Source organism: Aphis gossypii, chromosome 3 (genome assembly GCF_020184175.1).
Source record: "Aphis gossypii isolate Hap1 chromosome 3, ASM2018417v2, whole genome shotgun sequence".
Classification (NCBI taxonomy): domain Eukaryota; kingdom Metazoa; phylum Arthropoda; class Insecta; order Hemiptera; family Aphididae; genus Aphis; species Aphis gossypii.
The window spans coordinates 37,389,319-37,409,506 of NC_065532.1; the positions used below are offsets into that span (position 1 = coordinate 37,389,319).

The window sequence follows — 20,188 nt, forward strand, 5'->3', positions numbered from 1 at the left end:
GATGCAGTAATAACAATTAAAGTAGAATATAGAACTTTTAAATCATATTTGCAGATTTCACCCCAATAACAAAATAATGTGTATAGGTATACCATAAGATGATGGCGTAATGTGTATGACAGTATTATAGTTTTCTAGTGCAGATTGCTATGCATTCAGAAAATTTAAATGTAAATCTCAAAACAAATTATATTTTTTAAATCAATTTATCAGTGTATTTATTTATTATAAAATAACAATAATCGCTACCATTTAATCAAAGGATATTATTCTTTAATATAATAGACTTATTAAATTGTATTTCATGTGTCCTTTCATTGTAATTTATATACTTGCTGCCATAAATAAATAATAATATTGTGTTTATTTTTGAATTTAAATATAATGTATGATTTGTTATACAAACATAAAATTATTATTGCTTTCCATCAGTCATAGCAGAAAAATAGTTTAATAGTAAAAAAATGCAGTAAATTTAACGAAATATTAGGCTTGACTGAATTCATTGATTCATATATAAATTCAGAATTAATGTGCATTTTTATAAAAAAAATTAAAGAATATTAGAATTAATGAGCTTAAATCTAACTATTAATATATAAATATTTTTCTACTCGTTTTTATATTATTAAGAAAGTAGCAAGTGCAATATTTGTTTTAATTACAAGGACATGTTAAGTTATGTTTTTAAATATTAAATAATAATAATAAAAAAAAAATGATTATAAAATAGATCAGGTTTTTATATTAAACAATAAATTCTATTTAAATTAAGGATGAAAATAGTTTAATAAGTATATCGAAAAGGTACACATAATTTTATATCGATAATATTTATGCACAATTACATTTATTATAGGAATAATAATTTATTGGGATAAAAATCACAACCTAAACGAGGGTATTAATTACACTTTTTTTAAATAGTGTATATTATAATATTATGATATAGTTATTTAATTACATGTGTTTGGTTTTAATTTATTAAGAGAAGGTTTTTTTTTATAAATTCAACATTTTGTAGTTATTTATATTCAAAATGTTTTATTGTCAATTTAACTGAACCGCTTTATTTTAATATTTAGTTCATGAAACTATAAGACAATATACTATATAAAATTTATGGTACTTAATTCTCATACAATAAAATAATAATTGATAATTATAAGTCATATTATTTTAACTTTTAGAAACATCAAAGGGAAAAATATTATGATGTTTAAATTAAAGTTAAATAATATTTGAACTGACAAAAAAGTTTTAGCTGATGTTAAGAATTAAAAATAACTACTCATTTTCAAAATATTTAAATTTTTGTTTGTAAAATTCACAATGTATAGATTTATTTGTATACGAGTACATATTATATGTATAAAATCCCAAATTCTATTGATGTATTAAAAAAGAAAAAAATTCAATCGTAAAAAACCCTTGTGATTATAAGCTCTGGTATTAAATATAGCATATATTTAAAAATAATAATCAATATTCAATATTATATTTTTAATAGCGTCAATATCAAACTATTTTTATATTATATTACTCATGTAAGTGTACAACAAAAGTTTATTGAAACAAAAAAAAAGATCACTAATAACTTTCTATTATAATAATTGAAAACTAATTTGTATGTGTATAAAATGATCCATCAAAATTCAAAAGTTGTTTCTACATACATATTTTGTTTATTATATGGTTTAATGTTACCTTCGACAGAAGTGCTATTGTAAGTAATTTACAGATATTTATTTGTATGTTTTTACAGAATTATTATTGTTTTAGAACGTTAAATATTGAACGTTTGTGAAATAAAAATATCAAAAAAATTACGTGATATTAGTTTAATTTATATATTTTATTCTATTGTAATATTATTAGTATACTCCATTTTCTTTTTTACTTACAAAATTAGACAAGTGTATTTTTTCTTAAATTTTAACTAACAATTTTATTTTTAGTTTTAATTGTAATGAAAATTATCATCGTCAAGCGTATAACGTTTTATTGCGCGATTGGTTTTGAAATGTACAAAGTTTGAGATTTTTGGCTCGATAGAGAAACTTAATTAGTTTCCAGAAACGTTGGGGAACAAATAAAAGCTTTACACTGTCGTTCAAAGCATGTGTTTCCCTTTTATTTTTTCATTTTATTTCAAATCTCAAATTAGCAAGAGAGTAAGTTGTTTTGATTTGAGCCTTTTAAGGTTTTTTTCACTCACTAGGAGAATTATTATTCTTTAATGTGGATGTAGACATATTATATAACTTAGAAAGTTTTAACATGATTTCTATTGAAAAATATAGCAATCATCCAAATTATGAGTTACAAAATGCATCGTTGAATATATTATTGATAATATAACTAGATAAAAACAATACCTCTATAAAATATAATAATAAAAATATATTTGATGTGGAAAACAAAAATGTTAAATAGGTAACGAATTAATATTTTAATATCAAGTATTCGGTAAGTAGGTACATAGTATATGAGTTATACATATACTATGTATCTATAACTTGTTATATAATATAACAAATATCTGTGAATAATAGTACTAATTTTTTTAACAAAATCATCTCAATATCTAGCATAATATAATTAAAACTGGCTTTCTTATTCGGAAAATTTAATTAATTCACTTTATATATATATATTTTATTATTCTGAAATATTCTTCTCTAAACATACTATGATATTATATTGATAAATATTTTAAAAATAAAAATGTAACAGCAATATTAATAATAACTTGAGGAATTCAATGCATACATAGTAAAATATAGCAATATATCATTGTGCACTGCATTTTTTATTGAAAAATCTATAATTGAATCAATAAACATTTTCTTTGAAATTAATTTAATAACGCTAAAAATAAAATATTTCATTAATGTTAATATAATACATTTTTCACAGTGAACATTTACTTAATTTTTACATCACAGCACATTGTTTTGTAATGAAGGTATAGTTAAAAATGATAATAGATGAAGTCTACCAATAAATTTGTTATAATTATAGTTATATTTGTTTGGATTGAAACTATCAATGTTTTAAATTTATTTTCGTTATACACAACATATTATGTTCATTCAATATATCAATTTAAAAATATAATTTATTGATATTATATACTTAGATAATTATTTATTATTTTGTTTCTAACAACTCAAAAAATATTCTACTATAATTGTTTCATATTATCAATTTACTGAATATTTTTAATATTTATTAATTAATTTATTATTTTTTAAATATAATTTAATTAACTACATGAACGGATTTTAAAACTAAGTTACATTTTCTGGTTTTATTATATTGTAAAGAATATACAATATCAGTATACTATACTATACCTATAGGCCGTAGGGTGTAGTAATGTATAGTAAATGTATTATAAGAATAAAAAATAAACATACCTACCAAAACATTTATAGAACAATTCTACCTTGATTATTCTATGTCGTTATTATATAAATATTTATTATACAATTTAATTACAATTTTTAGATTCTGAGTAGAATTATTAATGCATTGATTTAACAATGATGTGTTTGTTTTTTTCTGTAAGTTATCACCTTCTGGGGCACTAAAACTCTACAAGAGGTTTGATTATCAATTTGTCATCATTCTAAGTCACAAACATTTTACAAAACATTCAATTCTCATATCTAAAGCCACTACACTCTACTCGTGAAGGAACTAGATACTCATACATTCCTAGTGACTCTGAGAGGAATCTAAAATGTAAGTGGTGTCGAGATCTATTAAATAACTGAAAACCAACATACTCGCGTCGAAGTGTCTTCATTGGAAGATCTCTTCACTCGTATATATATGTATGTATTAAAACCACTAAATTACCTTATAACACTTACAATTATTGTAAAAATGTATATACCTATAGATTATGTAATAAAAAGTAAGTATATAAAAAAAAAATTGTCAAAGTTACGCAAATCTTTAAATCATTAATTATAGACATTTAAAGTTAAAATTTGAACAGATTGATATATTTAAATGAAGAAACGATTTTAGTTAATTTTTTTGTTATATAATTGAAATACATTATTCGTGCAGGTTTTTAAATATATTATTATATTAATTTAATTAATTTATACTACACAGGTGCAACGGAATTTCCTAGTGCAACGTTTTTAGTAAAAATTAATTTAACAAACTGATTATCAATAGTAAAACAAATTTCTTTAATAGCAATTTAAATATATTATCATAGATTATCTTGGCTTAGAATCATTTTTTGTATTACGCGATAGTTTATCGTTCAATCAAAAATTAAAACATACATACCTAACAGTAAAATTTACATTCAAACCGTACAATAGAATGATAATACCTACTTCTTTTTTCTTTATTTATTTTTTTAGGGGGGGGGGGGATTAGTAGAATCATTTATAGCAGATCAACCAGGTTATGAAGGTATTTTTATTAATTAATTCGATTTGTCATTATGTTTTACTGCTGACTTATAAATTGTATAATATTTTTAATAGCATCTGTATCACATACTGAATAATTAATCGTTTAGGTCAAGCAATTTAATTTTAGATTATATCATGAAAGTCAATACACGTATAATTATGAGTACAACTCCCAAAACTGGGTACCATTGACCCGGTTGGGTACCAATTATAATCAAATGGTCACGGCATTTTTGGATAAATTAAGGGTAGGTTAGGTACCTATATAATATTACAAATACATATTTACATATTATTATATGTATGCCTAATAAAAGTGTATTGAAGTTTAACAAAAATAAATGAAAATTTTTATCGAATTGACCACTAACCTTTTTTTTCGTAACTGTAATGACACAGGTAGGTTTATTTTTTGTGACCGCGCACGCAATACACTGATGTTATAGAAAATCGGCGAGGCAAAATTCTCAAATAAAACATAATAATAATATGTACTAAGTCACGAATTAAAAAAAGTTTCGATATTTCATAATTTTCGGAAAATAAAATTATATGACCGCCACTTTAACACTTTATAACACAGCAATAGCCACATTAAAATGTACAATGAGATTGAAAATAATAGGTATAGAATTTTCTTTTTAAACAGAATAAAATTAAAATAAATTAAGTATTATACGAGTATAAACCTATAAATCATTTTTTAAATTTATGTTATTATATATAAAATACTAAATAATTACTTTATTTTTAAAAACAAAAATTATCATACATTTTGTACGATAAACAATGAAATTTAATGTACATAATATTTATGATGTTTATACATTTTCATCAAAAAAATAATAAATAAATAAAAATCAATAATATTTAATATTTTTAAAATTGATTTACTTGTTTGAAATTTATTATCGTCATTCGAATTACGTTATCTATTATTAGAAAAGAACATAATGTTAACTAATAACTTATAGCCTAGTACTCTAGTAGCCGATGTTACTAAGATCGATAAAAAAAAAAAGTATTTTCTTTATATTCCACAATTCATTATTTAATATTCAGTTAAGACATAATTTTAAGAAAAAAAATAATCGAATTTAAATAATAATAATATTAGCTACATTTTATTTTCACCAAGAATTTATAATTTAAATTATACATTAATGAATATTTTTCACAATTCAAGTTTTAAGACTATTATTATTTTATAATTTTACTATAAAATTAGTAACATAATTAATATGTTGTTTTTGAAAAAAATAATTTTAATTTACTATACAGCAACTAATAGATAAATAAATAGGTAACATAAATATAAATATGTTCTATATTATCTGTAGAGATTAAGGCTGAATAACAGTAATACAGATTTCAAAATTCTTCCGAAATCCGCTCATATAATCTCAACCACACAGTGTCCGCCAAAATTGTTTTTTTTTATCAACAATAATTGATCATATTGATTTCAAGTTTCAACACATCCGTTATATTTATCTATTCAGGCACAAGGAATAGTTGGTATATACTCTAGAGTAGACCGACTTCCTTGGTTTTTACTGTGTTACAATTCTATTAAAAAAAGGTAAATTACGGTAAGCAATACATTATGAGTATAATGCATTTATTTTTTTAATTTTAATTATTATATGATATTCTCGATAAATGTTAAAAAAAAAATAAACTCCAACGTAGGTACATAATTAATATAATTAACTGCCAAGTAACAACTTAAGATATTACTGTGTGAAAACCATATACATCCTTTACCCTAATCAAAGCATTTTGGGTATATGCCAATTTATTTTGGACCATTATTATACTCTTTAATAAACACTAGTACTGGTGGTGTTATGATTAAATCGTACAAATAATTTTTATCATGATAAATGGTTATCATAAAATAAAATCGTTTGAATGCAATTTATAACGAATCATAACTAAGATAAACTTTTCAGTTTACAGATGGCCATATTTCTAAGTAAACAATATACTTAAATTGACAAAGTAAGAAGTTAATGTTATTTAGGTTGATTTGTGTGTATAGATGGATAAGTGTTCTATTCAATCTTTTATAAAATAAAATAATCATAAATAAGTTTTTAAATTACTCTAATTTATTTTTGTTATTTTCGTTTTAATTAGGTACTTATAATAACTATTTATTATTATGATAAGAAAATATATGTATACCAAACAAATACACGCTGAATTATTATTTATTTACAAAATAAATTGAAAAATAATAATTGAGTAAACAATCCTTCATATTTATAATAAATTGTATTATTTAAATACTGCATGATAATTTATTAAAATATGCGTTCGTTTACATATAGTTATGTATAAAATAAAAATACATTATCTACAGTATCTTAATTGAGTAAATTTGCATTTGTGTTGACAATTAAATGTATTTACCATAAAAAAAATTGCAATAGTTTTGATTTTGGTGTGTTAATTATGAGGACGAATTCTCATTTCCTTATTCGTTAATTCGAACGCAGGGAAGACGTTAGCTTTGATAACAATAAAACGGTTTTAAATTTTCACGATTTGACCACACCGTAAATTGGTCGCTTGTTTAACGTTTGGACGGGCGTAAGACAACTTTGAATTAATGAGCCGACCTTTTGGTGGCATCACAAAGGCAAGGCCGAGACAACGACAAGGGAGGTTCTCCTTTCAGTAAAGAGACGAGTATTTTGTTAAAATACCCGAAAACTGTTCGGGTGGGAAAACGCTTGGGAATCAACTTTAATCGAGATTAATGATAGTACAAAATTGAAGGGCTTTATACAGAAAAGATTATATTGTTCTTCGCACTCAATGTATAACCCGTAATATAAATATATAATATATACATGTATCGATAACTTTGCAATACATATATAATATATATATATACCTAAAAGAAATCTAAGTTGTTGCTAGTTTGCTGAAAATTATACAAAAGATTATTTTTTGACAGGGGGTGATTTTTGAAAAGGACTCAACACTACATGATGTGACAGAGGAAAGAAGAAAATTGAAAAAGAAACCGTTACAAAGCAAAAATATTATTTCGAAGGTAAGTAATTTTGTATACTTTTTTGGGGATAGTTAAATCCCTTAACCCCGGATTATTATCAGTCTTTGATACCATTTATGTTTAAAAGGTAAAAAAAAAGAATTTGAACAAATGATTCTCTGCAATAAATAATATTGTTCTACTATAATTTGTTATGATGCAGAGGAGGTAATTTGAAAGATACTTATACTATATTCATAAATTTCTGGTACCAAAAAAACGTGATTATATTTTACAGGTTAGGTGTTTTGGTGTTTTTATATAAAACAAAAGTGTTTGAATACACATTATACCTATTTATAAATAAATATGGGAATGATAATAATATAATATTATGATTTAAATTTTAAATTCGTCTTTTCGTGCTTTTATTTTTTAACATTGCCGCGTTAGTATGATATTACAGTTAAAAACTGACCTCCAAATCCGGCTCACTCAAGGTCGATTTATTTCGAAAAGCTTTTGTATTATAATCCAACGGAAACAAAAAGGATATAAATATCACCTACTATATAAGTGCTAACTCAACTGCAGTTAAATGTGTATGACATTAAGATTCTAACCATACTATCATTTTTAGTTAATTAACATTTAAATGTATGTCATACCATTAAAGTTAAATAAAAAGCATAGAATTCAACACATAATATTGGATGTTTATAAAAATCATAAAAAATTACCCTAAAAATAATATAGTTATTGGATATTAAAATATATGCATTCAATTCCTAATTTATCAATATATTTTATAATAATTTATTATTGTTAACTATTTTATACTTGATATGCTGTTTTATTACACAATAATAACTTTTTTCATTGTTATTTTTTTTAAATTATCAATTAGAGGTATACATTTACTATAGATTATATTTTATAAAATAGTTGCAATAAGTTTAATTTTAATATTATAATGGTTAATTTTAAAATGCATGTAAAATATACGAAACCATAAAAATGTAATAAATAAAATATGAAATCTATTGAAGTTATATTATTTAACAATAATAAAAAAAATTAAAACAATTACTAAAATATGGTAGTATAATTCTTATATTATATTCCTAGATACTACAATAAAAATAATTACAAAGATTAACACATTTTTAAATTTATTTTATCTAAGCGTGAAAAAGAAATTATAGAAACTACTACAAATTCAATATAAACTATCGTACAACTAATGAAAAATTAAAAATAATCACAATTTACTACTAAGTGAAGAATTTCGTAAAGCAGCCAAGCGTCAAAACTCTTGAAAGTTTAATATCGTTTGATTCAAAGTCTTCAAAGAAGACATACGCAGTTTTAAAATTTAATTTAAATAGTGTCACTATGTATTTGAGACGACTCGTCTGGACGAGGTGAAAAAAATGGTTATAGGCAAAGGGATTTTTTTTCGTCAAATAATATTAATAAACTGTTCAATACCACAAAAAAAAAGATCTCATCGTTAAAGTAAACAAAAAAATTAAATTATATTTGTGTTCAAAGTATTATATTATAATATTATGATTGTAAAACGTGCAGCTTTGTTATTTTCTTCAATAAATCTTCATTACAATAAAATAATATGAAGATTACGAATTTAAATCATATATCATTCAACAATTAGTGTTATACTTGAATAATGTAATTAAATTCCATACACATAACGCGGTCTCCTAGTTTTATTATAATAGTGTTACATTGTTTTACTGCGTACTTGAAGGAAAACACTTTTTTTACCTTGCTATTAACTCTAGATATACAAAAAATTGTCTCTAAGGTATAGCAAACGAAAAACATCTGGAGAATGATAAAGTTAATATATTATTATAACGAACTAACAACAAGATTATGCCTAATGTCTTGTGCACGGCGTTCCAATTTTTAGACAACGGTACGTTTTCTCTCCTTTATTTTTATACCCATTACTATTCACTACGTGACGTTATTATACGCACAAAAGCATCTTATGTATAGATAAACAGGAAGCTTAATTTTTTTGTTTTTTTTTTCTTTATAATATCCTTTTATTTCCTTATTTTATTTTTTTTAATTGAGTTCTCGACGGTTGTAAAATTTTATAAATTTGCCTTCGAGGCGTGTGTACGATTTTAATATTATATTACAGTAGGTACAATTATTTTTTAGTTAAATATGCATTGTCAAACATATTATTTACTAGATGTGCAGATAATACGTATTATTCCGATAATATTCCTCTAGTTTATTTATAATGTAAATTAAATTTTCACGAGAACCCGTTAAATGTTCAACAATGGAAAATAATCACTAATTCACTGTAATACCTGCTAATCTCTTGCAACGATGAAAATATAATGGTGAGTTAAAAAAAAAAGACTAAAAATTAAGTTATATATTATATACAAACAACAAATAAGTCAAAAAGTATACATTTTTAATTGATCGTCATACATAATATTATGTATGTTATAAACTATCAACAAATAGCGATTAAATTTAACTATTTATAAATGACAAACTTTATATTTTCTCTGTAATATAATTTATATTCATTCCACTTATAAATTAATTCGTTTAATGTAATACATGTCACTTAATTTTTGCTATGTACTCAAACTATGCCTCTGTATATATACTCGTATAATAAAGTGTTGGACTCTTGTCCTTAATTATTATAAAATAACATGAAACAAATCCAGTTCATATTTACAGTGTTAAACAGATAATTAAGGACTATTAATTCATTAACGGATGATACTTTGAAAGTAAAATATTATTCGGTCAATAAATAATCTACGTTTAAAAAGAAAATAAGTGCCTTTATTTGAAGTTTTTTGCATTATTTTTCTGTCAAATCAATTTCTTTGATTAGCATCGTATTAAATACATTATGAATCATGAAAGAAACTTACCACTTTTTCATCCTCGAATAGTATATATTTTATTTGAATTCTGATTTTTAGAATGTTTAAATATTTTACTTAAACATCGATTATTTTAATTCTTGAGATTCTTCATACTATCTACTAAGAGAAAATAACTTAGAAAATAGATCGTTCAAATTTTGTATTGAGTGCATCAATATGTTCCTAAAAAAATATTGATTTTACATTTTTTATTGAAAAGGGAGTGGCGGTTAATTTCAAAAATAAACTAAGGCTATCCCGACAAGTCACTTCTTAAATAGTACAAAGAGTATTAATTATTTTTAAACATTATCTTTAACTTTATTTAAAAATTCTAAAACTCAGAATTTGAATAAAAATGGAAGGAAATTATATTCTTGGTGTATCACTTTATAAACTTGCAAGACCATATTTTTAAATAATTGTATATTTTAGATCTAATATAAGTCCATAACAAAATAAAATGTTTGAAAAAAATATGATATTTTACAATTTTATACCATTATCTATTATATTTAAGTTTTTACTTTTTTGAATGGTGACTTAATACAATATGTTTAATTTCATATTCATCAGTAGATTATTATTTGAAATGTTTCGTTGTATAAAAGTACAATTTGTGACTACTAGCTAATTGTTTAAAAGTATTTATAATTTAAGCGAGTGAAGTAATCAACCGATATTTTTTTGAATTCTGCAACCATTTTATTCTGCTCATATCGATTTTTATATATTACAGTACTAGCTTTGATAAATATTCTGCTTTGAAGTAAGTTTCTATTAAAAAAGTAAACATTTAAAAACAATTAAAAATATTAACACAGTATTTCAATAAACATCAATAGTTTTGATAAAATTTCTATTTTTCTATAAAAGAATCAATTTATACATATGTTCTAACTTTTAAAAATCAGAATTCATGTATATTCAATACTGGATAAAAAATATTGGATTTGCATACTTTATGAATCACTTTATATGTTATAATTATATCGTTGGAAAGTAAAGCATAGAATAACGGTATGCTACGAGAAATAATAGTAGGTAATAATAAAAAAACAAATGATTTATCACGAAGGGGAGCTAAAACTTTTTGGTTTAACTTTTTCCGTGAGATAGATACTATAAGGTTTTTGTCCGTGTATTAAACAACGATGGGACATATACCTGGGCCAAAAAAGTTATGTGTGTGGTTTGGCTGGAATATTAATTTATGCGAAACGTCTGTAACACGCGGATTTTAGGGAGATTTGTTCATGTGTTTTTACCAATAATTTTTTCAAGCAAGGAATAAATTGACCTAAATATATCATAAAAACACAATAATACGTATTATCATCAAATTTATTTACGCGCTGGCGTATTGTTATTTCACATACATTTTGGAAAGCGATACTCTTATATACTCAAAATCATTTTTAAATGAACATTAAACATTTTTAAATAGAACTCTCTGAAACATTCTAATTTTATTTTTCAAGCTATCAATAGTGGCTTGAAATATTGAAATTATAATAAATAATTAAATTAAATCTAATATGATATCTCACTAATTTCTTCAACTGTATAAATAAAAATATTTTTGTCCTTGATCCTAAATGGATAATTTATTCAAAATCATGCTCAACTTTTTATGCTAAATTATTATTTATTTCTTTATTGTACCTAATTTATGTATAAAACTTAGATTTCATATTATTAGCATTTAACGTTCAGTTAAGATAATAATAAATAATAACCATATTGATTTATACTTAAGTTTTTATTAAAAATTGAACAGGTTAAATTATTTTAATATTTATATTCAAAATTGATTTAACTATACTAATTATTTACATTAAGTTATCTTTTAGCTAAGATGCTTAGAATATATAATTGAAAATATCCAGTATTTTTTTTTTATTATTATTAATTTAAATAGAATACATGAACAACAATTACCTCATTCAAGATAAATGTTTAAATTATAATCACATGTTATGTTTAATAAAAATCTAACAATTACATAATATACAAATATACATATATAATACTTTCTACATATACTGCATAGACATAGTACGATACACATAGGAATGAGTGTAATAATGCATTATTACAAATTAATTACCTGTTAACTCAATAGTAATAAGGATCTTTTTTTTTTTATTATTATTTAAACTGCTATGAGAACATATTTTTTTAATTTTAAAATGTAAATATTTAATGTTGTTGATCAAATGTTATTTATGAAAGCATCAAGCTGATATTATATTAAGTTTATAAATTAAAGTAAGATTTATGTATAAATATATACAATATACATAATATTATACATTCAATTTATGTTTATAATAATTGTGTAAGATTTAATTTCAATAAATAAATACAATTTATATTGTATTATTCCATTTTGACTCGTCAAAGATAAATAAATAAAAGATTATCTTAAAGTGACACCATTTGACCTAAAATATTAGGATTTTTCTTATTTATTTAAGAAAAAATATAAAATGAATGAAAAAAATAATAATAATGTTATAAGTAAAATAAGAAATTGAAAAAATATATTTTTTTTTGAAATTAAGTAAAATAATAACAAAATAGATAAATGATAAACTATTTTTGAAATTGTTTTATTAAAACGTGTAATACTTTAAATTCAAATATTAAATACATATAATATTATACAATTGGTCTTCTTAATAAATACAAATTTAATAGACCAATAGAAAAATATTGAACTTTTTTGAATATTATGGATTCGAGTACTTAATTCCTATCATATTGTCTCATGTTAGTAATAAATTATTAAAAATATTATTTTTTTTTTTAAATATTGTATTCATTTCATTTATATTCAACAATAAGTATTTATAGCAAAGGTCACTACTTTGACCTTTTTCATTATCATAATGTTATATTAATTAACGAATTCAATTTATAAATCAACTATGATATATGCTTTATAATTCTATATGAATTAAATTATACATTATTTTACTGGCTGAAATATTTTTATACATACACACAAACTACGAATGCCATAACTATATATATACATATTTCGTTTTTCGAATTATCTGAATGTGAACCGAGTAATATAGCGTACATGGTATTCGGATATCAAATAGTAGTTTCAGTTTTTTTTTATCATTTTATGAAAATACAACACTTATTGACGATGAAATCACAAAACTCTTCACTCCAAGTATTGAAAATTAAAATATGTATAATATATACTTATTTCAATTGCAAACAAATTATTTTTCAATTACTCATAGTATAAATAAACTTATTATATTAATCAATATGTATACTTTATATTAAACAAACTGTTAAACTGAGCACTTTAATATTAAAATATTATTTTAAATTTCACTTGAATTTATTCAGCTTGATTAATTTTCTCCTACAAATAATTATAAAATTTAAATAGATTACAACATGAGAAGTACAATTTAAAAAAACTTATAAATTCAAATTATTTTTTAAACATTATAGTACTTTTAATTTTTATACTATGCAACTTTTGGAGAAAACATTGTTTCTAATTTCAATTACTATTGGAGAATTCATGAGTGACAAGTTCCAAAAATGAATGTTTTTTTTTTTTTGAAAGTATATTTACACTGTAACTAAATTAATTTTAGATTTTGAAAGGAGCAAACAATGTATTGATTTATGTATTACAATGATGTGTATTTTGTATGTGTACACATATCATAGTAGAAAAATCCTTCGATCTTCAACACACATAGAGGGTGGTTTTTTATAGAAAATTAGAGCTAGTTGGTAATTTTGAAAGGTAAGATTGAAAATTCCATGTACTTTTAAAAATAATTGAGAGAAAGAAAAAAAAAAGAAAAGAAAAGAAAAACAGGAATTTTTATCGATATTTTTTTATTTTCTTAGAATTTAAAAATAAATAACGACAGATACTTTAAAATTCACTAAATTTTTTTAAGTTTTTATTATCATTATCTATACATGGTATAATTTTAATAATAATTCTAATATTTTTAAGCTATTTATAGATATTTAAAAATTTTGATTTTTTTTTTTTTTTTTTTTTTCTTAAAATATATTCATAAATAAAAAATAATAATAATTAGCTGTATCGAAAAATTAATAATATTTAATACAAGGTCTTGTATACATTTTTATTATAGCTATTTAAAGATATACAAATACATAGCAGTGATTTTTTCCATAAAAATTTGAAGTTTAAATTCGTCAATATCACACAATTTGCTAATTATTGTATACCTAAAACTTATAAAATGTTTAATTTCTATAGCTAACTATTAAAAATATAATAAAAGTTTCTTAATAAATAGTTCATGCTTTAAATAAAATAATCTAAATGTACTTATAATATATAATAATTACCTATACCTTTTGTCATTTAATAATCAACTTAAAGATTATATTTCAAGTTACTATGTGAAGGTGAGATTTGGCTCATAAGTTGCTGATATAAATTGAAATCGATTTCAAACGAACCGGAAACCAAAACAAATAATATATTAAGTAGGTATCTGACATTAATACAGTAACTGGTACCAAAAAGCATGAGTGTATGAAGGAACTAGCGTAGTTCGTAGCCTATAATAAGCGATGAGTGTTTTTCATATACTATATTATTATGATGGCTATTTGCCTAATATTGGCAACGGTATGGTATCGAAATTGATATTCGATCAACGAAAATTATATTCCGTATACAACGCATAACATGGCCACATGATCAATTATAAAACTGATCTTAGCACATTTTTAAATTGCATGGTTATATGATTTGAAATAAATATTTTATTACATTTTAAAATGGGTTCAAACATCTCTAAGATCTCGTTTAAAAATGACTTAAGTTATAAAGATGAACAGTTATATAATATACACTTTTTAATCGCCTAAAAGCCTTCCAAACGAAAATACAAGACAAAATGTTATGAAGTTCTCGAAACTAATACGTATATACTATATATGTATACTTATACGACTTACGGTAAAAGTACTAGGTCCTTTTTCATGTCCACTGGAATTAAAGAAGAAAATATATTAGGATTGCATATTAAAGGGGAATCGGTGTAGCTATTGGAAACTTCAAAAGGATACAAACTGACCGCAGGCAAAATTTTAAGAAAATGTATTTATTTTGCAGTAGATCTTTGAAACGGTTGGATAAAAGAAGAAGCGTTGCCATTAGGATAAATCCCAATACATGGGATGAAATAGAAATTATGTATATAATAAAAAAAATACAAAAACTTATTATTCTAATTTCAAAAAAATAATGTTTTGTGTATCAAATAATATAATAAACAATTTTCACTCCAAAATAAATTTGAACTTAAAAATAATATTTTTCATATTTTTCTGCTTTTAAATACAACTAATTGTAATTTATTACATAAATTTACTACATCTTGTGCTATAAAATGAAATATAATATTAACCTAATTAAAAACCATAAAACATTAAGAGTTAAATATTTATTATTATTAAATATTGAAATATAAAACTAATATTCATTGGTTTCTTATATTTTCAATGATTTCATCTTGAGTTATTTTACTTTTACTTAAAGGTGACCAAGACATACAGCTAACATATATGTATGTTTGAAAATAAATTATTATTATTTATTTGTTATTTGTGTAATAACACAACCATGTGATTAAAAATAATATTTTTAGTATGATTACTGTGGTTATGCTAGGGTTGTTTTCTATACATATTATGGTAAAGTTTGATTTTATTTGTCCCTATATGTACAATATAATCTTAGTTTATATATAAAATATAAGCAATAGATATCTGTGAATTTGTAATATTAAGTTTATTTCAAAAATATATAACTTTATACTAAATAAATCAAAAGAACTTTTTCTCGTGCGAGTCGTGCTATTATATGAATTCATAATATTTAAAACTCCATATACAAGGTACATGTTATATATTAGAAATTATTATATTTGATTAATATTTTCCCATGTTATTATTTCAATAAAAATAAAATACCTACACTACAAAAAAATTGTATGTACACAGTTGTTTAATGCTGTTCTTAACGTGACAAGCATATTATTTTCTGTTTGAAATGTTTGAGATATTAATAATATATTATATATATATGAAAAATATTGTATACTTTATGTTAAAAATTGAGTTATTGGTCTCATTTTTGAGATTAAAAAGGCAAAAATACATAAAAACACCATTTGGAAATTTTCAATAGTTATCGTGATGTATATATTATAGTATTGTACTCGATGTTATTACTATAGTTGACGTGTTTCTTACGAATGTTGAAAAGAAGGTAAGGATTAATTATAAACTATTACTATTTTATATTGTAGACGCTGTTATTTATTTTATTAAAATTGATGACAAAAGGTTTTGTTTTAGATTCTATAGAAATAAAACATCGATATAAATCACTTTATAAATAATAATCAAAATAAATTTAACTCAACATTTTAAATTGTTAAAAAGTTTAAATGAAATAAAGTCAGACTCACGGAATTCGTTGTTTGTTTAAAACAAAATAAAAATGTAAATGTTAAATTGACAATACAACGAGCATTGTTATTATTTAGATATTTTTATCGTGATTATTTACATGCAATTTTTGTTTTACAAATAAATCAAAATATTGTTAAAATCCAACTTTAACAAAATACGTAATCTAACTATCTATATAATATATTATACATATATATATATGTATATATATTATTCATTATCAATTTTTCTATAAAAAAAAATTTGTATTTTTCTATGAAAGCACTGTCATTTTTAATAATTTCCATATTTTTTTGTTGAAGATATATTTATAATAAAATATAAAACTATCGATATTCATAGTTCAATTGTTAATATCCGAATAGGTATAACTTATGAACTGAAAAGAATAACAATACCTATATATATATAAAATGGAGCTATAATATACGTTTATTATGAAATTCAAATAGTTATTCAACACTTTACTTATGTATATTATACATGATATTAAACTTATTATTTTAAGTAGATATTCACGAAATGTTGTATTATGTGTATGTGGATAGTTGGGTGTAGGGTGTGGCTATTGGGTTGGTAAGTTTTCTAGTCGCAGCCCATCAAATGATTTAGCAAACCGTGTCACTCGGTTGGATCATGTCGAAGGGGAAAAGTAGCTTTTGCTGTTACTTGATGATATATCTCTATACATACAATATATCTATTTGTGGTACAAGCAAATAACATCTGAGTATATTACTATATTGGGAAATCTCAACTTCCTGGTTAACAATTGTGTACGTCCGCGGCATAGCCATCGCATAGTTAATGCACGAGTGCAATTCAATATTCCAAATCAAACTCGTCATCTATACATTAGGAATAGTAATATTATTATACATTTTTTAGTGGGTTTTCCACAATTGCAATGAAACACGTACTATGGTTAAATAGTTAAGGGCACGCGCATGGTTCTCAAATTAAGCGGACTATTCCTCAAAATTATATGCTAAAGTATATTATTAATTGTAAAGCAATTATTAGTTTATTGTTCTTGTACATACTTAGGTACATCATATTATTATTAAAATATGTACCAATGTCTAGGTTGGTCGTTATGTACTTGTGTTGTTATATGCGTTTTTTTATAAGATTACTTTAGCCTAAAATGAATAATGTGGAATGTACCTGCCACAGCATACCTATAAAATAGCAGTATAAATAATTAATGTACCAAACTATAAATATAAAATTACGTTTTATCAATGTCTATGTAATCATAGAAATTTATAATTTTGAATAAGTTATATAAACAAGTTTATCAATTTACCAATCGATAACATAATATGATAAAGTAATAAATACTAATCATAAAATATATTCATATTATACTATATTATTATATATTATGGTAAAAATTACAAAAGTACTAATACTGGGAAAATCTATGATATACCTAAAAATTAATTCAATCTAACTACGGATGATTTTTGTAGTTTGGATTTTTAAAAACAATAAATGATTACATATTTAATTTTAATTTATTAGTTTTTATCTAACAAATAAATATAAATGTATTAAAAAAAAAATTAACAGATAGTTAAGAAAATACACATTTACAACTTAAAATAATGCAGCATAAAATCAAATATATAATTTTACATTAATTACATATAAACTATAATATTTATATTATATATTGTTTATCAATAAAACAAAATAAAATAAAATTAGAACAACCTACTAGCTAAATTTTTATTGCATTTGATTTTAACACATTTTTCATACAAATTTCGCATAATTTATCATAAGGTTTACTATTTCTCAATTGTAGAAGTCAATAACTTGTCAATAATTATTTAGAGTTCAACTAAATTATTTTATGTATTTTACAATTTTCAAAGATAAATATACTTATGTAAAGGGCTAGAATTTATATAATTGCTCGTATCTATTCGCACTTCTATACGTGACATAACAAGGATTAAATTATTATATAGTTAATGAGAAATAATGAATATCCGATGGAATTCGTAAATTAACTTAAGTTCTTGTTGTTATATTATTGAATGAAAATATTGTTTTATTCCGAACTGAAATACCTACTTGCAAAAACAGTTTTTAAGGCAATAGGAGACCCATTGGATGGCCGACACGTCGTGAAAAGTAAAATAGCGATCGCCTTGAGATTAACTACTTGTCATCGAAGGGTCCGTAGTTTATTTAATAATGGTAAAATACACAAACTGTCCCACCAAACCTTTTGAAGAGAACACAAAAACATCAACCACAATTTCTAGTACTGTCGGAATAAGCTCTCATTCGATATCAAACGAATATACACAGGTACATACAAGGTATAGGAAAATTGTGTCAATACTCAATATACTATAGTAGCGATTCATTGTAGACACGAGATCGGTTTAGAGCTATTCTATTTTAGACACAACAAAAGTGTTCTACTTGTATGTTTAAATTAATTACATAAGGTATTACATCAGAAAAAAAAAATAAAAATAAATTTCTCGGTAAACACTAAATGAATAATGATTACAATAATATAATATGCATATTTATAATTAATCAATAACTTTAAAACTTAGTTTTTTTCATATAATATTATATATACCTACCAGATAGTTTAGTTTATTTTTGTTATCACTTGCTGAGTCACATTCATCAAATAAAATATATTTTTATTAAAGAAAAAAAATAACCTAAGAAAATTGAAATAAATACAAAATAATGAATACATATTTATTATTTATTTAAATTTGAATTTACTTATAAGTATTTCAAACTTATATGCTACGTGTTAGATGAAAAGTTAAATTATTTATTTTGTTGTTTATAATATTTACTATATTATATTTAGTATATTTACTCCAATCAGTAAACATCGTAGACGTATACTTTTAATATTTTTGTTACAAACTTATATTATATAATAAGTCTTCACAGAAAAATGTTCATTTATACAATATTTTGTTTTTTTTTTTTTTAGACATGTTCCTTAAATTTCAAGTAACTCTTTACAAGCTTTTGATTTAAAATTGACTATTGAAAGTGTTATTATTAAAAAAAATAATAATTTATTTTCAGTTTATCTATTTTACATTATTAATATACATGGAATTTATATGTTAAATATATGTATATATATTACATATGTATATTTATTATTTATATACACACTTCAAAATTATTTAATTATATTAGTTTAATTGGTATACTAAATTTTGTATAGATAGATTATGTACTTTGTATATAAAATTATACTTATTATTTTAATCTTAATAAATCCCTCATTG

General features: G+C 22.5%; 1 protein-coding gene across 1 annotated transcript in view; it reads left to right on the forward strand.

Moving 5' to 3' along the window:
* LOC114122093 (chaoptin) overlaps positions 1–20,188 on the forward strand; it is an 80,810-nt gene that overhangs the window by 4,638 nt on the left and 55,984 nt on the right. Inside the window, exon 2 of the mRNA XM_027984657.2 lies at positions 7,414–7,512. The gene's annotated coding sequence lies outside the window, so the exon portion shown is untranslated. The remainder of the gene's footprint in view (positions 1–7,413; positions 7,513–20,188) is intronic.